The sequence below is a fragment of the Taudactylus pleione genome, unplaced genomic scaffold, assembly GCF_031769625.1.
Source record: "Taudactylus pleione unplaced genomic scaffold, aTauple2 ptg001441l, whole genome shotgun sequence".
Classification (NCBI taxonomy): Eukaryota; Metazoa; Chordata; class Amphibia; order Anura; family Myobatrachidae; genus Taudactylus; species Taudactylus pleione.
In genome coordinates this window covers 1219500-1231039 of record NW_028285840.1, presented here as the reverse complement: position 1 = coordinate 1231039, position 11540 = coordinate 1219500, and positions in this window count along the sequence as shown.

The window sequence follows — 11540 nt, the reverse complement described above, 5'->3', positions numbered from 1 at the left end:
AAAAACAGTAAAAAACATTTGTTGTAGAAACCACATTATTATGAATAATAGATTTAGCACAATCACTACCTCACTCACCTCTAGGGGGAAACTTACTAAGAATCGTCACCGATACAGTGCAGACAGTGGGTCTCTGGCAGTGCGGGAGTGAGGGGCGGGCCCGCGTGACGTCATGACGTGGTCGCACAATGATTCTCTGGGAACATGTTTTGCAGAGACACAGTTAAGGAGCTCAGTGCCAGTATTAATGCTATTAATACTAGTTTGAGCCTGTAACTGAGCCTCTGTAAAACATTTACCTGTACAACTAGCCTTTGTGATGGACGGGACGGAACTTATAGGACCCGCCGGGCCTTGCGGTATATCCGGCCCTGATGCCGGCAATGCTGGTGGCCCCACATTTGTAGAATTATACCGGCCCGGGGGGGCAAATGGCACCCTGCCCCAAGGCCCAGTCTGCCTCTGATTGCAGCCATGCTAAATGTCCTGGGTGCTATGGACTGCACACACATCGGGCTGAGATCACCTAGGGCTAGAGGCCACATTTACCACAACAGGTACCATGGGCATTGTGGTGGGCTATGATGCCTTTATCCGCAGTCAAACATCCCTCTATGCAAAGGTCGAGGCAGGACAAATGCTGGAAGGATGGCTGGTGGGTAAGTACATATTTGTTATGTTCTGGGTTGCTTGTGGACCCGGGGTGGTAGCAGGAGCGATCACAGAAGCAGATTTGAAAATAAAACTAGGATTTTTAATAAGTGCTTGAGTAGACATATAATGTGGCAGTAAATAAAAGTCCAGGAAAATATAAATGTGCACAAGAGTTCTGTGGTGGGAGCAAAAGGGTTAATGTCCAGGTAGAAACAATTAGAGCTGTCCAGGTGTGCAGGTAGTGAAACTGAAAATAATCAAGCCAGGTTTGTAGGTAGTGAACTGAAAATAATCAAGCCAGGTTTGCAGATAGTGAACTGAAGTGCAGGATGTCAGCAGGCTCAGGCACTCAGGTATGGGCAAGGGAGATGGAGGAATCGGGGTAGTCCAGTGGGAACTAGGAGCTGACAGGCAGACTGGCAGACAGCGAATTCACAGGAACAGGAAAGCACAGAGAACTCCCTCTCAGCTAGGCTGAGATACACGTTGCACTGGCAAAGAAGGAAGGCACTGACCCTTCCTAAATACCCCATGCCGTGCTGTTACTGGCCGGAGGGAACATGTGACTCACCAGGATTGGCCAGCCGCATCACATGGCCAGAAGGCAAGATGGCGGCGCCCATGCCAAACGGAACGGAGACGCCGCCAGGCCTCACCAGCGCAGAGTGACAACAGGGCCGCACAACAACGCGCGCAGCCAAAGCCCCCCGCCAGACACCAGTTCCACCACCAGACAGCCCGCGACACAACGACCTCACAGGTAACACCCGCCTAGCGCCATGCTGAAATACCCTGGCCGTGACAATATTCCTATGGTCATATTCCTAATTGCATTTGTACGATTTTGTTCTGGCCTTACTGGTGTTGCTGGAAACATATCTAAGGTGATGAAGTCTCCTTGGGCTCTATTTACTACAATCCGCATTGGGAATGCAGATTGTAGTGTGATATTACCGACTGAATTCGCATTGCGAATTCAGCCAATATCAGACCCTCCGACATGACCTGTTCCATTAGGTACAAAATACTCTGCTTCTGGCATTCCCACGTGATTTATGATTGCAGCCACCTGTGGTGAAACACCTGTCTCATCAATTATCTAGTTCAACACAGGTGGCTGCAATCATAAATTAGGAGGGAAGTCCAGGAGCAGAGCATGTTGTACCTGATGGAAGGGGTCATGTTGGAGGGTAGGAATATCACAGGGATTTACTAAAAAATCCCTTGCAGGGACAGAGCTTGCGATAAAACTCTGTGCCTGATTCAGAGCCGGACGCTCTGACCAGAGCGCTCGCTCTGAATCAGGGCCCTCCTACCTAAAATTGGAGCGGCCTCTTGGACGCTTGCATAGCTGTGGTTTTCCACCCACAGCTTATGCGAGCGTCCATGATGATGGTCGCGATGGTCAAGACCATCGTGACCATCGGGCTTACGTCGAGACCCTTGCGGTAGGGTCTCGTTGCCGCATGCCCTGGAGTGATTTTGGCTCTGTCAGAGCCAAAATCACTCCCACTGACATCACTAGTGATGTCAGTGGGGCCGGACCCAGACGGAAGGCGTTCCCATGGGAACGCCTCCGTCTGAGCAGCCACCCCTGGCACGCCCACCCTTTGGTGCGAGACCCCGAGCGACGGCTTCCCCGTCGCTTGCCGGGTCTCGCGCATGCGCACGACGGAGCTCCCTCCGTCGTGCGCATGCGCACTTGGGCACCATTGACCCGCTTGCGAGCATATAGCGCTCGCGAGCGGGTCTGAATGAGACCCTCTGCGAATCCCCTCCGCAGACTTCTCACGTATTTTTCACAGAAAAATACTGTGACAAGTGCCGCAGCTAAGCCCCGCCCCTGCCGCTAAGCCCCGCCGCCCACAATCGCGGGCCCCCTTCCTTAATTACACTTACCTCTGGTGATCGTGGCTCCCATCAGCTGATCTCCCATCCTGCACTGGGACCCGGTCAGCTGACTGGGTCCCAGTGCAGGATGGGAGACCAGCTGACCAGAGGGAGGACATCACTGGAGTCCCGATCTCCGGTTCCTGGACTCTGGTAAGTTTTTTTTTTTTTACTATATATATTTTTTTAGCAGTGATCAGCGTGTGGTCTGTTTAGACCACACAGCTGATCACTGGGGCCGGCTCAGGGCTCTGCTCTGCATGTTAGAGCGGAGCAGGAGTCCAGTAACTGGGGGAGACCCTGGATAATGCCACCTCCAGGTGGCGTTATTATCACAGGGCTTCTCACGAGGGCCACAGTCTCCTCAAAGGAGATCCACACATATCAACTCTCCCCTCCAGCCACAGTGCAAACTCCTCCCAGTACACATGCCACCAATGCACGTGGTTCGGCGGTTTGTGGGCGTATTTATTAGGGCAAAGGAGCATGTGTAATTTTGGACCAATTTTGCGAAAGTGTTGTGTTTGCCTCCAAGTAGACTGAGATTTGTGTTTCGTGTTCAAGTGCATTCACCTTTTGAAAATTGATGTGTGAGTTTGGGCGATGCCAGAATTTGGGAACACCTGTGATTTTGGACTAATACTGAACTAGCACATGCCACAACACTATGAGTATCACCACCCAATGCCAATAGTTAGTCAAATAAACTTTTTAGTAAATGTATGACTTGTGGTGGGCTGGACAACGTTCCCCCCTAGTCTCTTCACCCCTGAGGTGCTGTGTTATGTGAAGGAGCGGGACACCCGACACCCCTCTCTAAAGCTGGGGACACACTGACAGATATATTGACCTATCAATTGATCGGCCAATATACAGTATCCGGTGCCCGTCGGCCAGTGTGCACCAGCGATATGTCTATGAACGACGTCGTTCACAGACATATCACGTTGGCTGTGCCGCACACATATCTGCAGAGATATCTGCCCATCGGCAAGTGTGTACGGGCGGCCCGCCGACCGCCTGCACACAAGCAGCGGCAGCCGCGGGGAGGTGGTCTGACCATCGGGAGCCGCGGCTGCCTGGAAGATGATGGTCAGTGTATATGAACGACCATCATCTCCAGATATATCTGCTAGGTGTGTACTCGCCTTAACTCCCTGCCTGCTCCCCCTGGGCTCCAGCCCGTTCAGCATCTGAGCCAGAAGATGAGCCCAGCACAGCCCGGGACAAAAGTATAATGTAGGGGCTGGCGCCAGTGGTCAGTGCCAGACGTTTGTCCCAGTGGCGGCAGCTGGAACGGCCTTCGTGCAGACCCTGCCCCTATGTACCAAACTCTGAAAACCAAAGCTTTGGTACAAGCCGAAGGCGCAGCATCGGATCCACTGTGTGACCATCGGACATCTCAGTAACCCTCAGGCCGATGTATTCACACTGCCGCTCCAGTGAAAACAGCAAAGCTGCAACAGGTCTCCATTTTCTGGGATGCTGGCCATTGCCGCCCCTTCCCCTCCCCCACTGTGCCCGTTAAGGGCGAGGAAGCAGCACTTCGCCCGTCGTCGCAGACACAGATCCTGCGCATGCGCGAATCAAAAAAACATTGTCGATGTAAGTAAACCATTGTAACTGCGACATCTCTGAATGAGGCCCGATGTTACTGTCCGCTGCCTCCACCGATCTCTTCTAACACCCCGGTTATATGTGTTATTTTATTTTCCGTGGATGACTGTTCTGATTTATTATCATAAACTTTCATTGATATATTATGTTGTGAGCACGTACTACTAACTTCATGTTATCCCTTAATGGGTTTATTTTCTCTTGCTCTAAGCTGTAGTTAATTATTTTCTGGACTATATGTGAGAATAGTATTATATAAAGGTCACATTATAGAGATTACTTTATAGACAGAACAGTGCAGCAGATTCTGTTGTCGCAATTGCATTTTAGTTAATCACTGACAAGATGACGGTCGTGTGGCTATTTCCTCGCCTGATGAGGTCTGAGGTTGTAGGCTGACTAATGTTGTGGCGTCGCTACAATTCAGGAGCGTACATGTGTCCGAGGTCAAACATTCATGTGGGTACCACACTTCCATAGTTCTCACATCAACATAAAAAGGATATAATGTAGTATCCCAAGAGAATATACAGTATATGGATGTTTCATGCTGGTGATTATGAAGGTTCTCAGCACAAGGTCCAATACTCTGTTGGTTAGTGACTGAAAGAGTCATATTCTAGCATGAGTAAAATCTATTGGTCAGTGAATGGAAGAGTTATATCCTGCCACCAGTAACCTCTGTTTCTCAATGACTGCGATAGTTATACGGTTTTCCAGTACAGTTTAACTTTGTTGGTCAATGACTAGAAATGTTATATCCTGGCATCAATAACCTCTGTTGTTCAGTAAATTAAAGTGTTATGTGCTGGCATTGATAAACTCTACTCTCCCTGACAAACAGTTATATCCTACTATCAGACACCTCCGTTACTTATGTGAATTAAAAATATCCTGGCACCAGTAACCTCCGTTAGTCAATGAGTGGAAGAGTTATATCTTGGGATCAGAAACCTCTGTTGGTCAGTGAGTGGAAGAGTTATATCCTGGGATCAGAAACCTCTGTTGGTCAGTGTGTGAGAGGTGGTGCGGTGCAGTGCCTGCTGCCGTGCAGGTGTACTTACGTTCCTTACCTTGCGTCGCACCCGCTCACCTTCAGGCCGTGTGTTGAGCAGACGGTCCTGGAACTTCCAAATAGAACACGGACACGATGATCTAGGGGGAAGGAGACGAGGTGAGTACCGTCCTTCCTCACGTCGACCGACGCGCCCTACCGAACCGGGGGATAAATTCAGGTTTTAAGTGAAGATCATCATTGGCACTTTTGGCCTCAGACCTCGAATTTTCACCTATCGGTACTCACGCACCAGGTGAAGATCCGTCCTTGCACCGGGTTGCAAGGTTCACCGTCCGCCCAGAAGGAAGGAAGGATAGGTAGTGACAAACAAACAGGGAGAGACAGTACACACAGATATTTCTCACCGTGTCCACTCTTGCTCTTCGTCCGCTCACTCGCCTACAGGTCCCTGTAAGGAGATACACAACACAGCCGTGCAGGGCCTAAACCTATGTCACGCAACTACACATACTACAACGACATAGCCCTCAACCTACAGTGTGTGTAGTGCAACAGATATAACAACAACTAAAATTTTGCCCTGCACGGAACACCAATCACAGACTCTAAGTATACAAGAGCAAAACACGGTGCTGTCCCTTTAAATGTCTGCTACCTACCTATCCAGAGCTGGCCAGCTCCTCTTCTCAGTGACTGGGGAAACCACTACCTCATGGGTGGGAGCCGTACAGCTCTCCACCACTGCTCACACCTCCAATCATCCGCCTCTCTATATTAGTGCTGCAGCTAATGGGCTCAGGGCCCTGGGCCTAACGCCCAGGGTCTTACCAGCGGCTCAGGGCTTTGCCTGCCTACTGCAGGGTACTCAAGGGACTTGGGCCTACTGCCCAGAGTCCCCTTTTTCTATATTGTAGCTCAGGCACATGGACCTGCCTAATGATGGGGCTTACTATATAGGGCCTAGTGCCCTCCTGTATGGGTACAGGCCTATGCCTGGTTTATGGCCACGGGCCTGGTGCCCGCCTACTTTATTGAATAGTGACCTGGGCCTAGTACCTAGGCCACTTACACCTACTTAAGGGGAAATCCTTTTATGGGCCCTAATGCCCGCTACTGTGCCCCGGGCCTTGTGCCCGACTAATTACCCACGGGCCTAGTGCCCGACAATGCTCCACGGGCCTAGCGCCCGACAACCCTGGCGGTCTAGGGAGGGGGGTATATGGTGGGCCTCACGGAGGGCCTACCTGCAACATTGGAAGAGGCTGCGGGGGGGAACTTTGTGACGCTCTTTTACTTCCCTCCCCCGCAGTCCTCTCCGGTCCTCAGCCGCATTCTTCGGCCGCTTGCCCGTCCTGGCCAGCGGCGCTGCCTCTTCCTTTCTTCTTCCAGCCGGCGCCGCCTGTCTTCTTTCTTGACAGCGGCGTCTTCTGGCCTCTTCCGCGGCCGCCGCCCCTGTTGACACGCCGATCTTCCGCTCTTCGGGAGGTCTTCTCTCCTCCCTCTCCGCCGCCGAACTAACTTTTCCCGCTCAAACACCTGCCGCACGGAACGCCGCGCCCAACGCTTGACCGGCACTGGGAGCAGGTACTCTGTCCCAGCACCGGCTACCCGCCGCTTCTTGGCTGCCGGGCGCCAAGCTCCGCTGAGCTTGCGCCCGGAGCCAAGCTTCTCCCGGCGCCAAAGTACCGCCAGCACTGGTGAAAGGGACCAGGCGGTCCCTTCACCAGGTGCCCGCAGCGTCTGCACCGACGCTAGGGACATCACTGTCCCAGCGCCGGCAACGGATGTGTCCCGCAGAGGACACATCCCCTCTGCCTGCCCCTGGAACTCTGCTGATGCTGGGATCAAACACTTGATCCCAGCACAGCCTTCCACAAGTAAGTGGAAGAGTTATATCCTGGGATCAGAAACCTCTGTTGGTCAGTCAGTGAAAGAGTTATACCCTGGGATCAGAAACCTCTGTTGGTCAGTGAGTGGAAGAGTTATATCCTGGGATCAGAAACCTTTGTTGGTCAGTGAGTGGAAGAGTTATATCCTGGGGTCAGAAACCTCTGTTGGTCAGTGAGTGGAAGAGTTATATCCTGGGATCAGAAACCTCTGTTGGTCAGTGAGTGGAAGAGTTATATCCTGGGATCAGAAACCTCTGTTGGTCAGTGAGTGGAAGAGTTATATCCTGGGATCAGAAACCTCTGTTGGTCAGTGAGTGGAAGAGTTATATCCTGGGATCAGAAACCTCTGTTGGTCAGTGAGTGGAAGAGTTATATCCTGGGATCAGAAACCTCTGTTGGTCAGTGAGTGGAAGAGTTATATCCTGGGATCAGAAACCTCTGTTGGTCAGTGAGTGGATGAGTTATATCCTGGGATCAGAAACCTCTGTTGGTCAGTGAGTGGAAGAGTTATATACTGCAAATGTAGCCTTTTTTTTGTCAATGACTGGAAGGGCTATATTGTGGCACCAGTAACCTCTGCTGTTCAGGTAATGATATTTATCCTGGCACCAGTAATTTGCTTGGGTCAATAACTGGAAGTGTAATATCATCTTATCAATAACCTATGTTGGTCATGAATGAGGTATATTCTGGCACCAGTGATGTATGTTGGTCAGTTACTTAGGGGCTTATTCATCATCACTTAATTTTTACAAAAGCAGTCACCTGCAATTGTAAAAATTAAGTGTATGGGCCATTCATCAAGAAGGTAAAGCAGGAAATATCACAGATACTGTATCTCCTACTTACCTTCCGCTCCTGGAATGGCCCGCCGTCCCCATACACTAGTATCACAGATATCTCCTGCTTACCTTCCTCTCCCGGAATGGCCTGCTGTCCCCATACACTAATATCACAGATATCTCCTACTTACCTTCCTCTCCCGGAATGGCCCGCTGTCCCCATACACTAGTATCACAGATATCTCCTACTTACCTTTCTTTTGCGGAATGGCCCACTGTACCTATACACTAGTATGGGGACAGAATTCATCAAGCTCAGAAAATACAATATTTTCGGAGCTAGACTGCGGGAGCATTCGCCACCTTCAGTCCCGGGTTGCGAAGAGGGATCCTTTCGGATCCCTCCGCCCATGTCCGGCTCCTTCCGCCGGGCGTCGGGGCTCTTGTGCACATGCGTGACTCCGAAAGGAGCAGTGAAGCCGCTCGCTGGGACAGCTGATTTTCGGATCAGCTGTCTCAACGCCGGAGCAATGATGAATTGCTCCGGCGTCCGCAGCTAGTCGTTTGGACCTCGATACTTAAAATCATGAATAGGCCCCTTAAAGTTAACAGCTTCCATTGTTCCAGAAAAGAGGAACTATTAATGATACTGATAAACTAGCCAGTACGACAGTTTAAATTAATTACTTTGGTTTAAAGGCCACTGAGAGTCACAAAGCACTTTCACATGTACAAAGAGGGAAATAGTTTTATGGTCTTCACAGATATCTTTCTAGTGAGTTAGGCAGAGCTTCTGCTTCTCACAGCTGACAAGAGCCAGGAGCAAGGGTACAACAAAGCATGAGCCAGGTAATCTCACAACTGTAGTGATAGCCCCACTCCCAAATACAACTCTTTATAGATTGTTGTCAATGTGGTGAATGCCCTGGGTTAGTGGCCCCGCAGCACAGAGCATATTAACACAACTCTCTCCATATGTATATGGGGCACTACCACTGTGGCATTATATGTACAGTATATGGGGCACTACCACTGTGGCATTATATGTACAGTATATGGGGCACTACCACTGTGGCATTATATGTACAGTATATGGGGCACTACCACTGTGGCATTATATGTACAGTATATGGGGCACTACCACTGTGGCATTATATGTACAGTATATGGGGCACTACCACTGTGGCATTATATGTACAGTATATGGGGCACTACCACTGTGGCATTATGTGTCTAACAGGCACTACTACTGTGTGGCATAACATGAATAAAGGGCACTAGTGTGTGTGTGAATAATGCAAGGGACACACTGGAGCGATGTGTATTTGGAAAATATGGCAGCCGACGGGCAGACATATCGTATCCGCGGTACAATTCAGAATGATGTAATGAAGGACAGAATGATCCCTCATTCCGTCCTTCATTACCTTGCATGGTGCCGCATGTGATATCATCCGGTTGCCCATGCAGCACGGCAGATTGGACATACGCAATGATCCAGCGGATATGTTCTACCTATTCAGCCGGAAACGACATATTGGGCGATATCGCTCCAATTTGTACCCAGCTTAAGGGACATTACTATGTTATGTAGTGTAATTTTAATCAGGTGCACTATGGGCTTGATTCAGGTAGGATCGCTATTGCGATCACGGTAGCAATTCCACGTGCAGTTCTGCTGCGACAGTATGCTAATAATTGCAATCGCAAAGCGCTCTCACTGACATCATGCAGACGCCCACGTCCCCTCTCGCACATCCGTAATACCTTGCAATCCAGCCAAAACATCGGTAACATCGAAGTACATCGGAGCCACTCGCACATTTAAGGCTGGTCTGACCCTACCATTAAATTGCTAACTTTCCTGCGCCGTGAGAGCTGACGCTGCGTATGCCATGGCAGTGGCTAATTTGTGCACACCCCTGCAACGGCGTTCAAACGCAGCTGCACACCTGCGATTCTCCGACCACACCCCCCCAGTCACCCCCAAACGGCACTTCCTGTCAATCACTAAGCAATGGGTCTGTATAGTCACTGCGATCACAGACCCGATCGCAGTGGTGCCTTCACGCACGCGCACTGCAATGCATATGCATGCGCAGTGAGAAACAATTAGCCGCCTGCGTACACTATAGCAGGTGCCGTCCTTGCTGAATCAGGCCCTGTGTGCGGTGTAATATGAATAGAACTGTGCCACTGTGTTTATTGAATTGTGGTACGCCCCTTCCTTGCGAAACCACGCCCCTTTGGTGCACGCTGTCCTTTCATAAAAAGGGGGAGGTGGGCACAAATTTATAGTTTGCAGTTTTGCGCCGAACACCCTAACACCGGCCCTGACTGGGGCCAAAGCCTGCACAGTGTAACTATCACTATAGCTGACCATGCACTGGGACATCTCATTACTCGGCACAGTGTAACTATCACTATAGTTGACCATGCACTGGGACCATCTCATTACTCAGCACAGTGTAACTATAACTATATCTGACCATGCACTGGGACCATCTCATTACTCGGCACAGCGTAACTATCACTATATCTGACCATGCACTGGGACCATCTCATACTCGGCACAGTGGAACTTTCCCTATAGCTGACCATGCACTGGGACCATCTCATTACTCGGCACAGTGTAACTATCACTATAGCTGACCATGCACTGGAACATCTCATTACTCGGCACAGTGTAACTATCACTATAGTTGACCATGCACTGGGACCATCTCATTACTCAGCACAGTGTAACTATAACTATATCTGACCATGCACTGGGACCATCTCATTACTCGGCACAGCGTAACTATCACTATTGCTGACCATGCACTGGGACCATCTCATACTCGGCACAGTGGAACTTTCACTATAGCTGACCATGCACTGGGACCATCTCATTACTCGGCACAGTGTAACTATCACTATAGCTGACCATGCACTGGGACCATCTCATACTCAGCACAGTGTAACTATCACTATAGCTGACCATGCACTGGGACCATCTCATACTCGGCACAGTGTAACTTTCACTATAGCTGACCATGCACTGGGACATCTCATTACTCGGCACAGCGTAACTATCACTATAGCTGACCATGCACTGGGAACATCTCATACTCAGCACAGTGTAACTATCACTATAGCTCACCATGCACTGGGACCATGCACTGGGACCATCTCATACTCAGCACAGTGTAACTATCACTATAGCTGACCATGCACTGGGACCATCTCATTACTCGGCACAGCGTAACTATCAGTATAGCTTAGCTGACCATGCACTGGGACCATCTCAATACTCGGCACAGCGTAACTATCACTATAGCTGACCGTGCACTGGGACCATCTCATTACTCGGCACAGTGTAACTATCACTATAGCTGACCGTGCACTGGGACATCTCATTACTCAGCACAGTGTAACTATCACTATAGCTGACCATGCACTGGGACATCTCATTACTCGGCACAGTGTAACTATCACTATAGTTGACCATGCACTGGGACCATCTCATTACTCAGCACAGTGTAACTATAACTATATCTGACCATGCACTGGGACCATCTCATTACTCGGCACAGCGTAACTATCACTATATCTGACCATGCACTGGGACCATCTCATTACTTGGCACAGCGTAACTATCACTATATCTGACCATGCACTGGGACCATCTCATTACTTGGCACAGCGTAA